General features: G+C 42.5%; 1 protein-coding gene across 1 annotated transcript in view; it reads left to right on the plus strand.

The window, feature by feature from the left end:
* The window catches only part of wnt9a (wingless-type MMTV integration site family, member 9A), an 88846-nt gene that overhangs the window by 61303 nt on the left and 10589 nt on the right, over positions 1-16954 (plus strand). The window lies entirely within an intron of this gene.

Consider the following 16954-nt stretch of genomic DNA (forward strand, 5'->3'; position numbering starts at 1 on the left):
TTCCTTTTCTTCCAAATTCTTTCTCAACCTTTACTTGTTTTCTCTACCTTCTGATTGTTTTCCCCTCGTTTTCCGTTAGACCATTTCCTTGTTTTTCTACTTCTGTGTGTCTTTTTTCCTTATTGGAACTGCATGTCTCCTTAGATTTTCCCCTTTCACTTTGAATGCTTTTCATTTCTGTATCCTGTCTCAATATTTTGCTCTGTCTTTCAATCTTCCTGTGTCTCCCTTTGTCTCCTGTTCTCCATCTGTTGCCCTTCATTTCTGTGCCTTTTGCTACCCCTCCTGTGTTTCTGCTTTCTTTTTTTCATTTCTCCATCATTTTGGGAGGTGATTCCAGGTCAGCCCAGAGCTTTTAGAAGTGGGGATAGGGAAACTAGTTGGATGGGAGACATGCATTAAGATTCCCAATAGCATGTTAAGGATTTGCTGCTAAGTTTGTTGAACCTCTCAGGCTGTTCAACCTCCTAGTTTTCATGATCTAGAACCTGTTTTGCCTTCCTTTAAAAAAAAATCCATTCATGGGATGTGGGCTTTGGTGGCTAAACCAGCATTTATTGCCCATTCCTATTTGCCCAGAGGGCAGTTATGACTCAACCATGTTGTTGTGGGTCTGGAATAACATGTCGGCCGGATCAGGTAAGCATGGCAGATTTCCCTCCCTGAAGGGACATTAGTGAACCAAATGGGTTTTTCCTGACAATCGACAATGTTTTTAATTGCAGATCATTATTGTATTCAAATTCCACCATCTGCCGTGGCAGGATTTGAACCCAGGCCTGCAAAACATTACTTGGCTCTCTGGATTAATAGCCTGGTAATAATACCACCTACCTATCATGCAATGTTAGAGATATTTCACACAGTCAAAATTATGTTCCTCGGCGCAGCCTTGTTTGCCAAAAATGGGAAATACTCCTTCAATCATAAAGCCAACTATATCTAACATAAATGAGGCTTTTCCCTGGTGGGCTAAACTTTTTCAAAAAAGCTCTGAGCCCAATGTCTTCAGTTAGTTGGCTCCTTCCTAACCAAGGTGTTTCAATGTACAAGAGCTTAGTTTCAGGGTGAAGTCTCTCCAAATTAATCAGCTCAAAGTGCCAGTCAAATGCAGTTTGTGTTGTTTTTGATAACTATTTAAAGTGAAGCCTGTGTGGGCTCACAAGTCAGCCCAAGTGAGACAGCCATGCCAGGTGACTCCAGCAAACCTTACGGGTCGGACAAGTGGGACCGAACTGAAAAGGGAGCTCAACTCAAAAGACCGTCTTTTGTAATTGCATAATAGAAACAAAGAAAGTAGGAGTAGCCTATCTGGCCCTTCGAGCGCACCCCACCATTCAATTTTATCATGGCTGAACTCAGAGCCCTGTTCCTGTTTTCTCCCCAAACCCTTTGATCTCTTTATCCCTATGAACAATTTCTAACCCCTTCTTGAAAACATTGGATGTTTTGGCCTCAACGGCTTTCTGTAGCAGAGAATTCTCATATCCTCAGACTGTGACGCTAGTACAAGATGCCCTTGTACCATGCAAGCCTGTGGTGAAAGACTATCAGATGTGTACATTCTGCTTGTTGTAATGAAAAGGCCAATGACCTAATGGTGCATGAACTGCTGAATGTTGATGCTCCTCTTGTGTTTTTAGGGTGAAACCCTAGCTCAGGTGCCTGGAACCCAACCTCCTGTGTGACAGCCATCTGAAGTATCAACCTTATAATGCTCATTGACATTTACAGGGGTATAAAAGGTTGAGTGGACAGTTGAAGGTTCTGGCAGAGCACTGTAGATCTGCTAATAGCACTAAATCCAGATTATTTTGAGTCTTCCATGGGTGCTGCCCGCTGGAGTTCCCTCAGCCCAGGCTGCCTTCATCAGTCAGACTGGCCTCCTGTTGCCAATTTTAGGAAATAGAATCTATTCTTCTCTCTTGGACAGTCTCTCTAGGAAGGTGTCGCTAAAGTATGACACTGCTTTTTGTCAGGTCTCTGATATCCCTGGGGGTAAGTTGCGGTTGATGAGCAGAGATTGACTGATCTTGCTGGAGTGCAAAGTGTGAAAAGCTGTCCCAGTGCCTCTTAAATATTTCGCATTAACTTTGGACCCAAAAAGGTTGCAGTAGGGGACAGAATTTCTTGGCCATGAAATTTGGCTTTTTACCTGCACACATGTGTCAACAGGGATGTAATTTGTTGATAAAGTCTGACCCATCTCCATGCAGAATTTGCTGCTGCAGTTTGGCCCATTTACACAACAGCCTCAAAAATAAAAGAAAATTCTCCCCTCTTTAAAAATTCCTCTGTAGTCCTCTTTCCATCTTGCCTATAGTTCTTTCACCTTGCTGATTCTTCATTTCTCTCTGTGTCCATTTTTCTAACTTTGTACTTCTCTCTATATTTTTCTAATCAATCCATGAGTGTTCCTTTTGTCCTCTCCTTGTCTGCTTCTCACACATTTATTTTGTCTTAAGAGCATGAGGAAAGGCATAAACTAATACTATGCGGCACAGATGCTCTGGGTTTGAATGCCTATAAGTACTTTCAATGAGTTTTAACACTTTTTGAATGAAGGGCTCGTCTGGAGTGTGGATGAGGTAATTAAGAAGATCCTCTTCAGTTTTTTTGTGTCAAGGTTGAATTCCAGCTCTCAAAGAATGATTTTTGGAAAAAAAAGCGTCTTTTCTTCTCCCAAGTACACTCTCTCATTCTGTTCTTTCCCTGAGAAAAAGGCAGCTGCAAAGAAGCATTAATCCCAGTGTAACTGAAAGTCATTTCTAATTCAGGACTTGAGTTAATGGCATGTGTAAATGCCTCAACATTCAGTCTATGATTTCTTTAACCTTACTGACATAGTGATAGCTTAACACAATGCTCATATTTATATATTTTTTGTGTGTGTATGTATACTCCAATTTTCTTACATTCCTTATCAAAACATTGTGGGTTGCTGTAGAATGCTAACACAACTACTGCGCATCATGTATTATCTCTCCAAAGCACCGTATCTCATTAACCAATAGCCCATGCTCACTTCCAGGCAAAGGTCTCTAGTCTTTGCTTAGGAGTAGGCACTCAGAAATCCAACTCCTGTGTTTAATCATAGAATTAGAACTGAGGACCACCCACACATGAACAGCTCACTCAGAATAGATCAAATCTCCAGCAAGAGCTCTGCATGTCATAGAGTCATACAGCACGGAAACAGACCCTTTGGTCTAACGCGTCCATGCCGACCACGTTCCCAAACTAAACTAGCCCCACCTGCCTACGTTTGGCCCATATCCCTCCAAACTCTTCCTATTCATGAACTTTTCCAAATGTCTTTTAAACATTGTAACTGTACCTGCATCAACTAATTTTTCATTCCTCACACGCACCACTGTGTGTTTAAAAAAAGTTACCCTCATGTCCTTTTTACACCTTTCTTCTCTCATCTTAAAAATATGCCCTTTGGCTCTGCACTCCCCCAGCCTCGGGAAAATACCCTTGTTATTCACCTTATCTGTGCCCTTCATGATTTTATAAATCTCAACAAGGTTACCTCTCAATTTCCTAACCCAGTGGGGGGAAAGAAAAATGCCAGCCTTTCTAATCTATTTTTGAGGTGGGTTTGCACACATTCCAACCCAAATCTCTCTCTGCCTTTGTTTATTTATTGTGTCCAATATTGCAGCTGGAGGTGAACCTTTTCGCATTTCAATGATCCATGTTTGCATTGAGCACTCTCGAACGCTGTTCTCAGTTCAGGTGAGCCGTGTTGGGAGAAATCCTGGCTTTGCAAGCAGACCTTTAGTAGTGGTTACCTAAATAGCCAATTTTCAGTCAGACGGATGGTGGGGAGCACGGGCAGATTGGGAGTCACGTTGGATGATCTGGGAAGAGCCTAAGAGACTGCCAGTACAGCACGTGATCTAGGCCCAAGTTTTCATGATAATGAAAAACCTTTACCCTCAGATGAACACACATTAGTGTACCAGTGATATTTTGTCCCCCAGCTGCACTAACTAAGGAAGTAACTATCCTCCTTTTAAGTAGAATGCAGTTTTGTTTTTATTTGTTTTAAGTAGAGTGTAGCTGTTTACTGGGCTAAATATTTGAGAAGTCTGGACTAAGTATTTGTAGAATGTGAGCTTACAATTAGGCCAAACAGCATCAGAGGAACAGGAAAGCTGATGTTTTGGGTTGAGACCCTTCTTTCCCGAAACGTCAGCTTTCCTGTTCCTCTGGTGCTGCTTGGCCTGTTGTGTTCATCCAGCTCTACACCTTGTTATCTCAGATTCTCCAGCATTGGCAGTTCCTACTATCTCTGTCACAATTAGGCCAAAGCAGTTTGAGACTTTAAGTTTAGTTTTAAACAATTCTGCCAATTAAAACTTTATCATATCCGTAAAGGTGACCACAGACACGTAGGAGCAGATGTAGGACATTCAAACCTTTTGTTATTCATGTTTGTTCCACCATTCAATAAGATCTCGGCTGTTTAGGTTATGATCGCAACTCCATTTTCCTGTATGTCCCACTGTAACCCTTGACTCCCTCCTCCATTGGTGTGTAATAGCCTCAACTTTCGCTTTTAACCTTTTAGACAGGGAAATCAGCTGTCTTACCCATCTAGCCTATGTGTGATTTCAGTCCCGCATCAAGGTGATTGACTCTAAACTGTCCGACAAACCACTCAGTCACGGAAACTGGGCACAGTCAACTTATACTGGCCTTTGCAATCCTGTTCATATTGCCAGAATGAATTATTTTTTAAAAAATAGTAAATGTGTTCCTGAATTTTATTTCCCTTTGATGGTTTTGTCAAAATCAGTACCCAGTTGATAGCCACACAATTCTTCATTAATGCTCGAGTATTTCAGTGGCTTGATGCTATTCAGTGGAATAGCAAGGGAATGTACACTGTCTGTAGCCGGTTGCACAATTGGATTTCTGTCCAACTCCTCAGTGAGACAGCGCCAGTTGAAGGCCCAGAGTTGCCAGAGAGGGAGAGCAGAAGTGATGGCTGAAAAGAGCTCCATTCATCTCTGTCAGTTTCTATGGACTCGTTTATAGTGGTATTGGTGGAGGCCTGGCAGCGTGTTTGGCACAACCGATACATATGTGTCATCTTGGCTCAGCTGAAAGCGCTCTCCTTTCAGGTCCAGAAGGTCATGGACTTAATTCCCTGATGAAGAGTTTGAGTTCACAATCTAACCTGATATTACATTAATGTGCTGAGGGATTTCAGCAATATTGAAGACACAATGTTGCTGATACCATATTAAACTACAGCCCAGTGGGCCTGTTCCAGTGGACCAGGTGGATCGCTGATAAGCCATGACTTTCTTCAAAATAAGATACGGAGCTTTCTACATACCCTGACCAACATTCCTCCACCAATCACTTAATCTAATTGAATGTGTTCATTTCAATGTTGATTGCAGCATTTTACTGAATGCAAAATAACTGGCACTTTTGCCTGATCTACGTAACAACAGTCACCTGGCAAACCCACTCAAATAACAGTGTGATAGTGTCCAGACAATCTGTTTTTATGCTATTGAGTGAGAAATAAATGCTGGTCAGGTAGCCTGGGACAACTCGCCTTTTATATAGTGCCATGGTACTTTTCATGCCCACATGAGAGGGCAGACTGGACCTTAGTTTAGCACCTCATCTGAAAGACCGCTCCTTCCACAGTGTCTCAGTTCTTCAAGGCACAGACAGTGGTAAAGCAGCAGTGGACATGAATCAGCCCAGTGGAAAAAGATGGTGCCTGAAGATTGACGATGTTGTCTTTAGTTGGGTCCAGCGCGGACAGCGGTGAGTTGGAGGTGATTCTAAGCCAGCTCTGAACCCGAACATGGATGGACTTCTCTTTAAGCTATACCATCTCTTTTTCCTCTTAGTCTTAATGCTATCAAAATGGCACTATGTCATTGCAATGAATGAAAGTTTTTCATTGTATTTTATTGTATTTTACACTGTAAAATACATATGACTATAACACCATTCATTCGTTCATTCATTCAGTATGCCCTGGAGTGTCTTGACTTTTGAAGTTATGCTGTGGAGGAGACAATAAGCCCACATCCTTCGTACTCAAAAGCAAGAAGTCTATCATTAGAGGTAACAAGGTGTGGAGCTGGAACCCAGCAGGTCAAGCAGCATCATAGGAGCAGGAAAGCTGACGTTTTGGGCCTAGATCCTGCTTTTGAAACATCAGCCTTCCTGCTCCTCTGATGCTGCTTGGCCTGTTGTGTTCATCCCGCTCTACACCTTGTTATCTCAGATTCCGCAGCATCTGCAGTCCCTACTATCTCTGAAACAAGTCTATCATTAGAAGCAGTTTAGGCAGCACCAGGATCCTTGGTCTACCTGCACTTAGAGTCTCTGAAAAGTTAGGACAGTGAAAGTTTTAGTATAGCCAACTGTGCTGTAACTAGAAACATATAAAAGTTACAGAAAGGGAATGTTCTACCCCTTGTGTTTGTGCCAACTGAATAAACTAGGTGTCCACTTGCAGATGACCCCAGGTCCAGATGGGATCTATCCCAGGTTACTGAGGGAAGCGAGAGATGAAATAGCCGTGGCCCTAACAGATATCTTTGCAGTGTCCTTAGACACGGGTGAGGTCCCGGAGGACTGGAGACTTGCTAACGTTGTCCCCTTGTTTAAAAAGGGCAGCAAGGATAATCCAGGTAATTATCGACCGGTGAGCCTGACGTCAGTGGTAGGGAAGCTACTGGAGAAGATACTGAGGGATAGGATCTATTCCCATTTGAAAGAAAATGGGCTTATCAGTGATAGACAATGTGGTTTTGTACAGGGAAGGTCGTGTCTTACCAACTTAATAGAGTTCTCTGAGGACGTGAAAAAGTTGATTGATGAGGGAAAGGCTGTAGATGTCATATACATGGACTTCAGTAAGGCGTTTGATAAGGTTCCCCATGGCAGGCTGATGGAGAAAGTGAAGTCACATGGGGTCCAGGGTATGCTAGCTAGATGGATAAAAAAACTGGCTGGGCAACAGGAGACAGAGGGTAGTAGTAGAAGGGAGTTTCTCAAATTGGAGACCTGTTACCAGTGGTGTTCCACAGGGATCTGTGCTGGGACCACTGTTGTTTGTGATATATGTAAATGATCTGGACGAAGGTGTAGGTGGTCTGATCAGCAAGTTTGCTGATGACACTAAGATTGGTGGAGTAGCTGATAGTGAAGGGGACTGTCAGAAATTACAGCAGAATATAGATAGACTGGAGAGTTGGGCAGATAAATGGCAGATGGAGTTCAATCCGGGCAAATGCGAGGTGATGCATTTTGGAAGATCAAATTCAAGGGCGAACTATACAGTAAATGGAAAAGTCCTAGGGAAAATTGATGAACAGAGAGATCTGGGTGTTCAGGTCCATTGTTCCCTGAAGGTGACAACGCTGGTCAATAGGGTGGGCAAGAAGGCATATGGCATGCTTTCCTTCATTGGGCGGGGTATTGAGTACAAGAGCTGGCAGATCATGTTGCAGTTGTATAGGACTTTGGTTCGGCCACATTTGGAGTACTGTGTACAGTTCTGATCGCCACATTACCAAAAGGATGTGGATGCTTTGGAGAGGGTGCAGAGGAGGTTCACCAGGATGTTGCCTGGTATGGAGGGTGCTAGCTATGAAGAGAGGTTGAATAGATTAGGATTATTTTCATTAGGAAGACGGAGATTGAGGGGGGAACCTGATTGAGATCTACAAAATCATGAGGGGTATAGACAGGGTGGATAGCAAAAAACTTTTTCCCAGAGTGGGGGACTCAATTACCAGGGGTCATGAGTTCAAAGTGAGAGGAGGAAAGTTTAAGGGAAATATGCGTGGAAAGTTCTTTACACAGAGGGTGGTGGGCACCTGGAACGCTTTGCCAGCGGAGGCGGTAGATGCAGACACGTTAGCGTCTTTTAAGATATATTTGGGCAGGGAGCAAATGGACACAGACTGTTAAAAAATAGATGGCAGGTTAGACAGAGGATCTTGATTGGCGCACGCTTGGAGGGCCAAAGGACCTGTTCCTGTGCTGTAGGTTTCTTTGTTTCTTTGACCACACTTTTTGTAGATTGACATTCCTTTTTGAGGGTTTCTGCCTGAACCATCAAATTTGAGCAGAAAATTCCAGACACCTACTGTCCTCTGAATGAAAAAGCATTTCCTCATCCAGCTGATGAGAGAGATAGCATTAAGGACTCTCCTTGGCTATGGCACTGGACTGGCAATTCACACATTTTGAGCAGAATTTAGGAACTTTTTGAAATGGGCGTGGTTGTAAGAATTGGGGACAATTTGGGCTGGAATACCCACATTGGGTGAAATTGGAGGTGGGAAGGGCCTGATGCGGGGATTCTTGTTCCTCACAAAGATGTCAATTGAACTCATTGACAAGCTAATTGGTACCAGTTATATCTGAGCCCACTGCTACTTAGTGATGATTTGGGATTAAGTCTCCTGTATCTCCCAAAAGCAGTCTTGTGGGTTTGTCACTATTTCTCAGGCAGCAGTTCCCTTGTTATAAAGTATTCAGTGCCTGGTCAAGAATCTGGAAATTGGTGAAGGATTTGACAGCTGAAAGTTAGTCCCTGCCATTGTTTCCAATGGTTCAGCTTCTCCCTCTTCACGATGCTGTCTTGACAACCCTGACCTCACTTTTAGTTTGAGGTCCCTTGTTGGTCTTGCATCTGCTATTGGTGTGTCACCAGGATAGGTCTCTGTTCAGCAGCACGCTGGTGGGGTCTGGGCAGAAGTGGGTGTTCTCTCTGTCCCTGTTGTCATCCTTCCAAGACCCAGTCACATTCATTGAGCCTCTCCCATAAAGCTGACTGAGGTCTCCAACCAGTAGGCAAATCAAATCATAATACATGGTCAATTCTCTGCAGAGGAGTGCAGAAGTATACAGACCTGAAGTGAGTAGCAAATGGAGTTCAATGTGGAGAAGTGTATTTTGGATCTGAGCAAAGCAAATTGGAATTTTTCATAATGGTGAAAGACTAAGAGCTGTAAAAGTTTTGTGTGTTCATGTATGCAAATCATTAAAACAGACAAAGACAAAATAAAACCAATCTAAAATGATTCATGGGATGTTTGCTTTTATTTGAAGGGGTTTTGAATTTAACTTTGAGAGAGTGATGTTTCAGTTGTAAAAAGCCTTTGTCATGTCTTAGCTGGAATATTGCATTAATCAAAAATTAGGAATGATTTTCTAGTCTTGCAGGGGGATGGGGGATACAGAGCACATTTCCCAGAATGATACCAGGCCTTATAGGGCTAAATTGAGGGCAAGCTACATGAAGTTTGCTTGTATTTACTTGAGGTTAGAAGTTTGAGAAGCGATGCACTGATTTGATAGATTCAACACGATTGTCTCTAGCAATGGAATTTGAGCAAGGGGGCATTAGTTTTTGTGCTTAGTGTCTTTCTTCTGTTCTGATTTTTCTGATAGCCTAAAGATAAATGGTGGGCAAAATTAAAGGGAATGTCCCCTTTAGTTAATGAAGCCTTCTAAATGTCAGATCAACACCTTAAATCATTGTGCCAAATGCTATTCCCCTGTTTTTCAGACAGACTTTTCCATTGGATGATGTCATGGGGTTAACAGATAATACACAGAGCATGGCAGAGAGTCAACTCATGACATCATCAGTGGAGCAGTCCATCGGGAGCATGGGGGTAGAGGGGAAGTAATGTAAATTTGACAGCAAATAAAACTCAATGTTCGCACACCACATTAACTGTTTCAGCATCACAAACCTATGTAGATTCATAGCAATTGCAAGTGGAAATTCTGTTGATTTGTGCCAGCTTTCATCTTCTGCTCACATGCTTCGGTATCAAAAGCGTTTCTCATTTGTTCCCAAAACCAAGGTTGACTGCATTTTATAAACAATATTTTTGCATTGAATTTTCACAATTCTGTGTGCAAACAAAAGGCTTGTGGACTGATGTTACTTTTCTTTCTGTGTACCAAAGGATGCAATGATTCCAGTACAGAACTATTTAATGTTTGTGTCTGTTCCCAGAGTGTGGTAGTTGTTTGGAAGCTGCATTCATTGCCCCTTCCTTATTTATAGAGGCATGGAGTCATGGCATGGAGACAGGCTGTTTGGCTTAAACTGATCCATGCCGATCACAATGCCCATCCATGCTAAGCCCATTTCCTGCACTTTGTTCATATCCTTCTAATGGCCTTAAGGAGTGTAGTGAAATAGAGGGACCTTGGAGTTCAGGTGCATGGTCTTCTGAAAGTAGAGTCACAGGGAGACAGGACAGTAATATCCTTCCTATCCATGTATTTGTCCAAATGCCTTTTAAATGCTGATGTACCCACCTGAACCACTTTTGTTGGCAGCTCATTCCACATGCATACCACCCTCTGCGTTTTTTTAAAAAAAAGGTTGCCCCTCAGGTTCCCATGTATTCTTTCCCCTCTTACCTTAAACTGATATGACCTAGTCCTCGATTTCCCCAAACCCTAGGAAAAAGACTGTGCATTCACCCTATCCATGCCTGTCATGATCTTACACACTTCATCAAAGAACTGTAAGAAATTTGTGAGGCCATCCTGACTGCTCTTAATCAAATCCCGTCTTTCTAATTACATGTACATCTTATCCCTCAGAATCTTCTCAAGTAACTTACCTACCACATATGTTAAGCTTATGTGTCTATAATACCCAAGATTTTCTTTGCAGCCCTTTTTGAATAAGGGCACAATATTAGTCTTCCGGGACTTCACCTGTGGCTAATGATGATGCAAATATATCAGCAAGGATCTCTGTAATTTCTTCTCTAGCCTCTCGCAGGGTTCTTTGGATACATCTGATCAGGACCTGGAGATGTATCCACCTTCATACATTCTAATACTTCCAATACCACCTTTACTGTGATATGGACTGCTCCCAGGTTATCACCACTAACTTCCCTAAGTTCCCAAGTCATCTTGTCCTTCTTCATGCTAAACACCAAGGTGAAGTATTCATTCAGGAGCTTGCTCATCTCTTGTAGTTCCACACCTAATGTCCACCTTGGACCTTGAGAGATCCTATTGTCTCTCTAGTTATTCATTTTCCTTTAATATACTTAAAGAATCTCTTTAGATTCACCCTAATCTTCTCAGCCAAAGCTATCTCATGCCCCCATTTCGTCCTCCTGATCTCCTTCTTCAGTAAACTCCTGTATCCCCTGTGTACCTCCATGGATTCTGTTGATCCTAGTTGCCTGCTCCTGAGCCATGTCTCTTACATTTTTATGGTGAAAGCCTCAATATCTCTTGTTATCTAGAGTTCTCTACTCCTGCCAATCTTGCCCTTCACCTTCACAGGACCATATAGGCCTTGAACTCCAGCGATCACACTTGCCTGAGGTCCCATTTGCCTGCAAACAAACGACTCCAATCAGCCTCTTCAAGCTCCATCAAAATTTGCCTTGCCCCAATTTAGAACTTAAACTTGTGGACCTGTTTTGTCCTTCTCCATGATAACAAAGTGTGAAGCCCCTGAGATGCTGCTTGGCCTGCTGTGTTCATCCAGCTTCACACTTTGTTATCTTGGATTCTCCAGCATCTGCAGTTCCCATTATTTCTTGTCCTTCTCCATAACTATTTTAAAATTAATAGAACTATGGTCACTGGTCCCAAAGTGCTCTCCCCACTGTCACCGCAGTCACCTATCCTGCCCTATTTCCCAATAGTAGGTCGAGTTTTGCTGCTTCCCAGTCGGACACTCTATAAACTGCTTGAGGAAACTTTTCCTGAACACATTTAACAAATTCCACCCCATCTAAGCCAATAACACTATGGCAGCCCCAGTCTATGTTAGGAAAATTAAAAGCCCCCACAATGATACCCCTATTTCTCTGCAAGTCTTCATAATTTCCCTGAAAATTTGTTCCTCTAATTCATGTTGACTGTTTGGGGGCCTGTGGTACAACCCCAATAATGTCATCATCCCTTCTTATTTCTTAGCACCACTCACAAAGCCTCCCTGGATGACCCCTCAGTTATTTCATCTTTTACTCCTGCTGTGTTACTCCCCCTTAATCAAAAATGCAACTCCCCCCTCCCCATTTCCGCCAACCTCTGTCGCACCTAAGGCACCTCTACACTGGCACGTTAATCTGTCAGTCCTGTCCCTCCCTTAGCTATGTTTCTGTAATGATTATAATATCCCAGCCCCACGTAACTATTTATCTTGACAAAGGATGTAGTGAGCTTCACTTGCAAACTGGTTGACTGAAGTAATGTGTAACCTCAAATTTCCAAGCCCTCTTCCACTGTGATTGCCCTGGAGCAATTCAACAAGCCAAGCTTAGAACCTGCAACCTCTACCATTTAGATACATAAGGTCAGTAGATGTATAGTAATTCCATTGCTCGACTGACTCCTGGGATGGAGCGAGGGGGACAGATGGATATTGTCTTATTGGTTGAGCACATATCCATTGGAGTTAAGAAGAATGAAGGGTGATTTTATTGAAAAATGCATAATCTTGAGGGGACCTGACAGGGTGGATGCTGAAAAGTCAGCCAATCTTGTGGGACAGACTACAACTAGAGTACACAGTTTTAAAAATAAGGTGCCAGCTATTTAAAGTAAAGATGAGATTTGTTTTCTGTCTTAGGAGTTCTTCTCCAGTCAATGATGGAAAGGGAGACTGGGCTATTGAATATTTTTAAGGCAAAGGTAGATAGATTGTTGACTAACAAGGGAGTCTAAACTTATAAAATAAGTAGCAATATAAAGATAAGGTCACTATAGCATTAGTCATGCTCTTATGGTGGAGTAGGATGGAGGGTCCAAATATGTTACAGCTGCCCGTAACTCATGAATTTTTATAAGACTGACAAATTCCTCTGGAAGTAATACTCAGTTGTAGCTCCATATTTTTAATGTCACCTGAATCAAAGTTAAAGCACATTGTGAAGCAGGTAACGTACTGACACGAATTAAGAATTGGCCAAAAGTTAGAAAGTAGAGTGTAAGAGTAATTGGGCCATGTTTGCATTGGTAGACTATGACGAGTGGGGTACCAGAAGGATCAGAACTCTGACCTCCAGATGTTGATAATGTATACAATAATTTTGACATGGGACCAAATATAATGTTTCCAAATTTGCTGATGATACAAAGTTAAGCAGGATTGTGTGTTGTGGGGGAAATTGTAAGATGTTTTTCGAGGGGATTTAGACAGGCTTAGTAATTGGACAAAAATATGGCAGTTAGAATGTAATGTAGTGTGAGATTGTGCCCTTTGGCAAAAATGACAGATGTGCAGTGTACGTCTTAAATGGTGAGAGATTGGAAAATGTAGATATGCAAAGACACTTGGGTGTCCTTTGTTAAGTGTTACAGAAGTCTAACGTGGGATTTAGGCCTGAGATGAGGAGATTTCGTTTCAGTTGGAGGCTGGTGTATCTTTGAAATTCTCGATCTCAGAGGGCTATGGCAGCTCAGTGTTTTAGTATATCTAAAGTCGAGGTCATAGGATTTTCTGAGTAAAAGGTGATGGAATGTTTGATCAGAGATAATGGGAGCTGCAGATGCTGGAGAATCCGAGAGAACAAAGTGCGGAGCTGGATGAACACAGCAGGCTTAGCAGCATCTTAGAACCAGAAAAGCTGGTGTTTCGGACCTAGACCCTTCATCAGAAAAGAGGGATGGGGAGAGGGCTGTGAAATAAATAGGGAGAGAGGGGGAAGATGGATGGAGAAGAAGATAGGTGGAGAGATGACAAGCAATTTGAAGAGGCAGGGATGGAGCCAGTAAAGGCGAGTGGAGGTAGGGAGGGGATAGATCAATCCGAGGAGGACGGACAGGTCAAGGGGGTGGGATGAGGTTAGTAGGTAGGAGATGGGGTTGGGCCTTGAGGTGGGAGGAGTGGATAGGTGGGAGGAAGGACAGGTTAGGGAGGCGGGGATGAGCTGCGCTGGTTTTGGGATGCAGTAGGGGGAAGGGGAGATTTTGAAGCTTGTGAAATCCACATTGATACAGTTGGGCTGCAGGGTTCCCAAGTGGAATATGAGTTGCTGTTCCTGCAACCTATGGGTGGCATCATTGTGGAATGGTAGGAGGCCCAGGATGGACATATCGTCTAAGGAATGGGAGGGGGAGTTGAAATGGTTTGTGACTGGGAGGTGCAATTGTTTATTGTGAGCCGAGCATAGGTGCTCTACAAAACGGTCCCCAAGCCTCTGCTAGGTTTCCCCGATGTAGAGGAGGCCACAATGGGAATAGCAGATGCAGTATACCACATTGACAGATGTGCAGGTGAACATCTGCTTGATGTGGAAAGTCTTCTTGTGGCCTGGGATGAGAGTGAGGGAGGAGGTGTGGGGGCAGGTGTAGCACTTCCTGGGGTTGCAGGGTAAAGTGCCGGGTGTGGTGAGGTTGGAGGGGAGTGTGGAGCGGACAAGGGAGTAATGGAGTGAGTGGTCCCTCTGGAAAGCAGACAAGGGTGGGGATGGAAAAATGTCTTTGGTGGTGAGGTTGGATTGCAGATGGCGGAAGTGTCGCAGGATGATGCGTTGGATCCGGAGGTTGGTGGGGTGGTACGTAAGGACGAGGGGGATTCTCTTTTGGTGGTTATTACGGGGACGAGGTGTGAAGGATGAGTTGTGGGAAATGCGGGACACACGGTCGAGGGCGTTTTCGACCATTGAGGGGGTGAAGTTGGGGACTTTGAAAAACAAGGACATTCAAGATGTACGGGAGTGGAATGTCTCATCCTGGAGCAAATGCGGTGAAGGCGAAGGAATTGGGAAGAGGGGATGGCATTTTTGCAGGAAGGTGGGTGGGAGGAGTTGTATTCTAGATCAGTCAAGATCATAATAAGTGGCCGAACAGGCTGAATGGCCTACTCCTGTTTCTATATTGCTATTCAGCCTCAGTTCAGCCCAGTTTTATGAACAACACTTTAGGAAGATAGTGATGACTTCAGTGAAGGTGCAGAACAGATTTAAAAGAATGGTTCACAGGATTGGGAACTTTGATAACATGGACAGACTGGAGAAAATTTGGGCTATTCTCCTTGCAGAAGACACAAGAAGGTACAATAGAAGAGTTCAAGTTCATAAGAAGTCTGGATGGAGAGAAATTGATCATATTAGTAGAAGGATTGAGAAGTAGGGCACACCACTGTGACATGAATGGTAAAAGGACCTCAGGTGACATGAGGAAAACATTTTTACACAATGAGTTGGTAAGATCTGGGATTTGCTCAGAGAGTGGTGAAGGCAGATTCAATTGTACCTTTAAAAAGTAAACTGGATAATTACCTTTAAAAGGAACAGTTTAGAGGGCGTTGGGATAAGATTTTGGAATTGTACTTGTGGAGAGCTGGCACAAACTAATAGACTGAATGGTCCCTTTCTGTGCTGTAATCTTTCAATGATTCCATAAGAGAAGGGATTGAGTAATGTATGAGAAGCTGAAACTGAGGTCAATGTGAGCTAGTTGGTCTTTTTGAAACACTTTCGTTTTTTGACGTGTTTACAAAAGTTGGCTTGTATCCTGAAGTTGGAAAGATCTTAGAATCTTTGTCTTTCTGCTATTCTGAAAATGAATGGGTTATGTTGTCAATTTGACATTGGTCTTCTATCTCTGAGAACTTGAATCAAGTCCAGGCTGACAGGATTATGAAGAAATTAAACTTATTTCACTTAAGAAAATGAAAACCTCATGTGAACGTAAGAAATGAAATAGCCATAAGTCACAGCAAAACAAGAACATCCACAGGCAGCTTAACAAACATTACTCACTCAATGGCCATTACTGAATAGTCATTTCTCACTGCTGACTTTTAGACATTACTGTGTATAGGACAGCTGCTCTGTTGGAGTCTATCTACTTGGCTGTGAAGTGCTTTTAGACACCTTGATGCTATGAAAGTTGCTAAGTAAATGCAGCTGTTTCTCGTTGTGGCAGGGTAGAGTGAATTTTAATCTTTTAACCATCCTGTACTTAGCTTGACAATATTTGAGATGGACAAAGTTTAATTTCCTGATGTTTAAAATTTCTCAGTACTGAGCACAAACTGAACCTTGACAGAATTTTTGGAAGCTCTGGAGAAATTGGTACTACTGGTCACTTATGCTTCCACCAATAATCTATTAAATTAACTGTAGACTACAGGGAGAATTCCCACAAAAACTACAGCCATAAATATTTTGAAATGAAGTAGTCTTTTTACAGCAACCTCTCTAAAGAAGTTATGGTAAACCTTAATAAATCATAGGTTACATCACAATTAGAGTATTGTATCCAATTCTGGCACTACACTTTAAGAAGGATGGTAAAGCCTTGGAGAAGATTTAGAGGATGCTTACTAGAATTACAGGAGGCATGCAGAACTTCAATTATTTTTGCAGAGGGTACAAAAGCTGGGATTGTTCTCCTTTGGTCAATAAGTCTTAAGAGAAGATACAATGAGACAGTAAAGATGGAAGATCTAGCAGCTTTCATTTGGACTGAAGTACAGAAGAGCAAAGAAGCAATTTAAAAGGTCAACATGTAACTAGTAGACAAACCCAGTGAGAATAAATTATTACTGAAAAGGTAGACACAACCACCAAACATTTAAAATATTTAGCGGGAATTCAGGCCATTCTCAAGGCATCATTGATAACACCTATTTTATGAAATTTGCTCCTTGCATATGACCATTCTACCATATCAGGGAGAAAATTTACTCCTTGACATAATGACAAACCACAGACCAGAGAACACTTACATTTGGCTCTCTGCCTATATTGAATTAACTAATTTCTGCTGGGTTGGAGATAATGCTGATGCAACAGTTTTGATAGAGTGGGTGGAGAGAAATGAGTTCCACTAGCAGAAAGGTTAATAGCCAAAGGACACTGAATTAATATAACTACCAAGAGAACTACTAGTGAGTTGAAAGAGCCATTTCTTCACACTGAGTTGGTATGAATTGCAAAGCATGATGTTA

The sequence above is a fragment of the Stegostoma tigrinum genome, chromosome 5 (assembly GCF_030684315.1).
Source record: "Stegostoma tigrinum isolate sSteTig4 chromosome 5, sSteTig4.hap1, whole genome shotgun sequence".
NCBI lineage: Eukaryota > Metazoa > Chordata > Chondrichthyes > Orectolobiformes > Stegostomatidae > Stegostoma > Stegostoma tigrinum.